The sequence below is a fragment of the Halichoerus grypus genome, chromosome 5 (genome assembly GCF_964656455.1).
Source record: "Halichoerus grypus chromosome 5, mHalGry1.hap1.1, whole genome shotgun sequence".
Taxonomy (NCBI): Eukaryota; Metazoa; Chordata; class Mammalia; order Carnivora; family Phocidae; genus Halichoerus; species Halichoerus grypus.
In genome coordinates, this window is record NC_135716.1 from 98,445,513 (window position 1) to 98,451,662 (window position 6,150).

The window sequence follows — 6,150 nt, forward strand, 5'->3', positions numbered from 1 at the left end:
TCATGGTACTATCAGGTGGTAACTGCTGGTGAGGTATTCCCTCCCCTTTTCAGAATTCCCCACAGTGGAGTTCCCCTGGGTCAGGAGGCCTGGGCAGAAGACGCATGAGAGGTTGATTCGGTATAACTCTGTGGACGGGCCCTTAGGCTAAGAAGTGAACTGACATCCTTGTTTATAACTGATAATTGCTCATGATGTTATTCAATTATAGATTTGCCTATTTGGAGCACCAAAGACCATAAATATGGTTCTCTAATATAGGCATGGCAAGTACCAAGCATGCATAATTTCCGAGAGAGAGAGAGAGAGGGGAGAGAGAAAATAGATTTATGACTTTTGCAGGAGTATAATCTTTGAAATCTTTCATGCCTTCCTTTGTTGAACTGTATAAATTATCTCTTTGGAATAAATAGCACCAGCTTTGGGAACACTAATACAATCAATCTCTTCCCGGATGGATGGATAGTCACATGACAAATGGCCAAGAGCCTCAGCCCAGATGTTGTATTTTCCAAGGATTTCTTGCCAGAGTCTACCCTTTGCTTTACTGACTGCAAACAGAGGACTTACAAAACTCTAGTTTCTATCATCCAATGCAAAATGAAATAGGAAGACTGTTTTTTTTGCCTGTTGTGACAGTAACACAGGACCAGTAAAATAATGACACCAGGCTTACAACAGCAAGGCTTTGAAGGTGCTGGTCATGGGAATTTTTTCCACAGCAGTCTAGTGACCACCATTTAAAAGGCATAAACTGGGGCGCCTGAGTGGCTCAGTCTGTTGAGCATCTGCCTTCCGCTCCGGTCATGATCCCAGGGTCCTGGGATCGAGCCCCACATCAGGCTCCCTGCTCAGCGGGGAGTCTGCTTCTCCCTCTGTCTCTACCCCTGCTTGTGTTCTCTCTCTCTTCCTGTCAAATAAATAAATAAATAAAATCTTTTAAAAAAGTATACATTGTTTAAACCCAATTTTTTGTTTAATTTTCAACACCATGGTCTATCTTGTATTAGTTTTTCACATAGTCCCAGATAAGATTGTTAAATTTTAGTTGATCTGGATTATGATGTATACAAACTGAGGTAGGGCCAAGTTTACCTCAGCCTGTTGGGTCCAAAGATTATACTCCTGACTCACCTAAATTTTAATCCAAATACTATATGCTCCTTCTGAGAGATGTCATTTTTTTTTTTTTTCCAGACAATAGAATGGTGCCTCTAATTGGAGGATGGGGATGTCTCTGCATCCTTGTTGACTGCGGCTCTCACGGGGATACTGACAGCTTTGGTTGGCTAAATTAAATGGATGCACATAATTGCCAATCTAGTGTTAGGATGCACTGTCCGGGCTCCCCCCACTGTCCGGAGTCATCCGCTGCAGCGCATATTTCCGTTGAGAGCAAGGGCAGGTATTTTTATTGAGCCTCCTGGACTTCCAAAGTGAGCCAAGAATTATGTAAATCATGCTGATTACATATGGAATATATGCACAGCAAGTGTCCCCTTATCTATCTGTGGTTTCGCTTTCCGCAGTTTCAGTTGCGCGGTCCGCCGCGGTCCCGGAGTAGATGATCCCTTTTCTGACGAATCGTAAGAAGGTCAATAAGAAGGTCAATAAGAAGGTCAGTAAGTAGTCTAACTCGACGTCGCAATGCCCAGGTCATTCACCTCGCTTCAGCTCAGCGGTAGGCTTTTTATTCTCTCACACCATCACAAGAAGGGTGAGTATAGTCCAATGAGATATTTTTATAAAGAGACCACATTCACATAACTTTTGTTACAGTGTATTGTTATAATTGTTCTATTTTATTATTGGTTATTGTTAATGCCTTATTGTGCCTAATTTATAAATTAAACTTTACCACATGCACGTACATATAGATAAGAAAAAACAGTATAAATAGGGTTTGGTACGATCCCAGCGTCCGCTGAGGGTCTTGGAACATAACCCCTGTGGACGAGAGGGATCTATTGTAATGCAGGTTAATGAGGACGTTACGTATTTAATTGCTTGGAAGAAGAAAAGTGAACTAATATTTATAAGAATCACATTTAGACATTGTAACTTCTTAAGCAGGTCTTAGACCCAGTTGAGTCTTTGTAAGTAATATTTTTTTACACAGCCTGATTGGTGTATAATTGAGATACAATAAACTGCACATATTCAAAGTGTATAATTTGATGAGTTTTGACATATCTGTATCCCTATAAACACGATCAAGGTGATGAGCATACCATCAGCCTTAAAAATTTCCTCCTCCACTAGGAAACCACTGATCTTCTTTCCTGCTATCACTATAGATTAGCTTGCATTTTATAAATTTCACCTAAATGTCTGGCTTCTTTGACTGCAGACTGCTTCCTCGGTGTTGCTGCATGTACTAATAGTCCCTTCCTTTTTCTTGCTGAGCAGTATTCCATTGTAGGGCTATTCTACAGTTTGTTTATGGACACTGACCTGTTGATGGATGTTAGAGTGGTTTCCAGCTATTACAAATAAAGCTGCTATGAACATTCATGTACAAGCTTTGTATGGACATATGTTTTTATTTCTCTTGGGTAAATGCCTAGGGGTGGCATGGCTGGATCATCTGGTAGCGTATGTTTAACTTTTTATAAATTGCCAAACTGTTTACCAAAGTTTTCATACTATTTTATATTCCCATCAGTGAGAGTCCTAGTTACTCCACATTCTTTTTTTTTCTTTAAGATTTTTATTTATTTGAGAGAGAGAGAGAGTGAGAGAGCATGAGCGAGGAGCATGAGGGAGGAGAGGGAGAAGCAGACTCCCTGCTGAGCAGGGAGCAGGACGTTGGGGTGGATCCCAGGACCCTGGGATCATGATCTGAGCCAAAGGCAGACACTTAACCAACTGAGCCACCCAGGAGCCCCGTTACTCCACATTCTTGACTTGTGGCCAGTCTTTTAAAATTTTAACCATTCTAATAGTAGTGCCATCTTCTTGTGGTTTTAATTTATATTTCCCTAATGACTAACGATGTTGAGCATTTTCTTTATGTGCTTTTTTCTTTTGCCCCTAGTTTTTTGCCACTATATTTATGGGTGTATACCTAAGTCAAAATTAAGAAACTATGTTTCATTTTTTTGAACTATTTCTTCAGGTCTTTTGACCGTTTTTTTTTTTTAATTGTTTGCTTATTATTGAATGGTGAGAGTTCCTTATATATTCTGCGTAGAAGTCCTTTATCAGATATATATGTTTGCAAGTATTTTCTCCCAGTCTGATGCTTGTCTTTTCATTTTCATAGCTGTGTCTTTGGAGAACAGTTTCTAATTTTGATGTAGTCCAAGTTATCAATTTGTTAAGTTTTAAATTTTGATGTAATCCAATTTATTAATTTGTTCTTTATGAACGATAGTATTGTATCTAAGAAACCTTTGCTTAAAGTCACAAAAATTTTCTACTGTGTTTGCTTCTAGAAGCTTTGTAGTTTAAAGGCCTTTAAATTTAGGTCTGTGATCTGTTTTCAAGTTAATTTTTGTATATGGTGCAAGGTGTGGATTGAAGTTCGTGCTTTTGCAAATGGATATTCAATTGTTCTCATACCATTTGTTGAAAGAACTATTTTTTCTTTACTGAATAGACTTTGTACCTTGTTGAAAATTATTTGTCTATAGATATGTGCTTCTGTTGTTGGACTCTATTCTGTTCTGTTGATCTACTCATGTATTTTATTTTTTTATTTTTATTTTTTTAAAGATTTTATTTATTTAATTGACAGAGAGAGAGAGAAAGAGACAGTGAGAGAGGGAACACAAGCAGGGGGGAGTGGGAGAGGGAGAAGCAGGCTTCCCGCAGAGCAGGGAGCCCGATGCGGGGCTCCCTCCCAGGACCCCTGGGATCATGACCTGAGCCGAAGGCAGACGCTTAACCGACTGAGCCACTCAGGCTCCCCAACCCATCTATTTTAAATCAGCATGACACTGTCTTTATTACTGTGGCTTTGTAAATCTTGAAATCAAGTACGGTAAATCATCCAACTTTGTTCTTCTTTTTCAAGGTTGATTTGGCTATTTTAGGTCCTTTGCATTACCATATGAATTTTGGAATTAGCTTCTCAATGTCTATAATAAAGCCTGTGGGAAATTTGATTGGGGGTTATATGGAATCTATTAATTTGGGGAGAAATGACATTTTTTTGACCCATGAAGAAGGTATACCTTTCCATGTATTAATTTTAAAAATTTCTCCCAATAGTGTTTTGTAGTGTGATAGCTTCTCTAGGTGCCCGCAGCTGCAGCTGGTTTGATGCTGTACCCTTTCCTGGCTTCCTTCCCTGTCTCATCTTACTTCCCCATCCTGCCCAGGAACTCTTACCTCGTGGGCTGCTTTGGAGGGAACCCAAACCGAAACAGTCCACCACCAGTAGATCTGGACACAGCAGCAAACACATTTTATTTTGAGATTATGGAGGAACATAGCAGAAGAAGCATCTAACAGACTGACAAGTAGTTACTTCTAGGGAACAGGACTAGAGTAGGAAGGGGTAGAACAGAGGACTGATGTCTTCAAATAGGTACCTGTCCATGTGCTACTTTATTTATTTTTTGACAGGAAGTAGGATTTATTGGTGGGCATGAATAGGGAGGGAGCAGTGCCGAGGTTCTCATGAGTGCAGAGCCCTCCGTTTGTCCAAGGGGCCACGATTAGGGATGTATTTGACCCCATAGCCATCTGGGATGAGCCGCTTCAAATTCGTCTGCATTAAATTTAGTAAAGCCCCACTTCTTGGAGATATGGATCTTCTGGCCGCCAGGGAACTTGAACTTGGCCCTGTGTAGGGCCTCAATCACATGCTTCTTGTTCTGCGGCTTGGTACGGATGGACATGATGACTTGGCCAATGTGGACGCTGGCCACTGTGCCCTGGGGCTTTCCAAAGGCACCCCGCGTACCTGTCTGCAGCCTAGATTGGAGATAGCATGAGGTCAGACCTCAGTGTTCACTGGAAAGTGCTGTCTCCAAGGTCCCTTCGGGCAACCCATACAATCAACAGGCTGCATCTACTACCCAGGAGGCTACTGTCTGCAGCCATGGCACCTTGGGCCCCCATGGAGAAAGAGCACAGTTGGCTTAATTGGCTGCAGACAAGTGCTACTTTAATATAAATTTAAAACAAGCATTTAAAACATAAAGCGAACTAGAATAGTGTGACAAATGGAATCAAAAGAAGAGAGCACAAACATATCTGCATAGCCTGGCCTGGGATCCAGCTCCCAATCCCTTAACTTTATTTGAACATGTCAATCATTTTTGAGTGGCAGCCATAAACTGGGATAAGTTATTGCATGGGTATGAAGAGCTGAAAAATGCTCTCCGTGCAGAAAATTCACAAGTACAACTTTAATCATAATAATGGGGGATAAGTATACTTCGCACCTTGTGTTTTCACCGTGTAGGAAAAGACACACAGAATACATTGGTAATCACTGTGGCAATGGGAGGGGATTTGTTAAGTAAAAACACTCAGTGTACTTCATGACGCACTACTTGATGAAGGGGTTTTATGTAGGGCGCCACTGTGTAGTTTTCATTTATAGGAAGGAACGTTTTGTGTCTGGGGTTTGGCATATTGTTTGTAGCTGGGGCTGGGTAGTCTCTGGATAGTACACCATGTCCCGAATGGAAGTTATGGCTCCAGGACTCCATTTATAGAAGCGGTTCTTGACAGCCACGCGGCCCTGGCACAAAACTATTTCAAGTAACCAGCCTTGGCCTATATCCTCCACTAGGTGGCAGACTTCTCCCAGTTCTGCCGGCCGCAGGCTCTCTTCGCGCTGCTTTCTCCCTTTGTGTCCACCTGGAAAATCACTGGGCTGCCTGGGGCCAGATTTAGATTTCCAGCACAAACCATCATTACCTTGGTTAGAGGAGTGAAGGTAGGGTCGGTCTGTTGGGATTCCAGGAGAGAAGGTGACAAAGAAGGTCCTTTATATGTAGCACAGGAGAGAAAGGCTCGTTCTTATTTTTTTAGACAATTTTTCAAAAATGGAAAAATTCCATGTTTTTCAAGTCAAATTACAAACGATTGGGAAAAAAGAAACCCACAAGTATTACCGGTCCTATGTAGGATTATAGTTAAATGTTCAGATATGAACGTTGCGACCATAGGAGATATTTTGAGATATTTGTT

General features: G+C 41.2%; 1 non-coding gene across 1 annotated transcript; it reads right to left on the reverse strand.

The window, feature by feature from the left end:
- Positions 1-4,970: 4,970 nt before the first annotated feature.
- LOC118533977 (small nucleolar RNA SNORA70) lies at positions 4,971-5,104 on the reverse strand. Its single transcript, XR_004916451.1, has one exon. It is a non-coding gene; the product is annotated as a small nucleolar RNA SNORA70 (small nucleolar RNA).
- Positions 5,105-6,150: the final 1,046 nt, after the last annotated feature.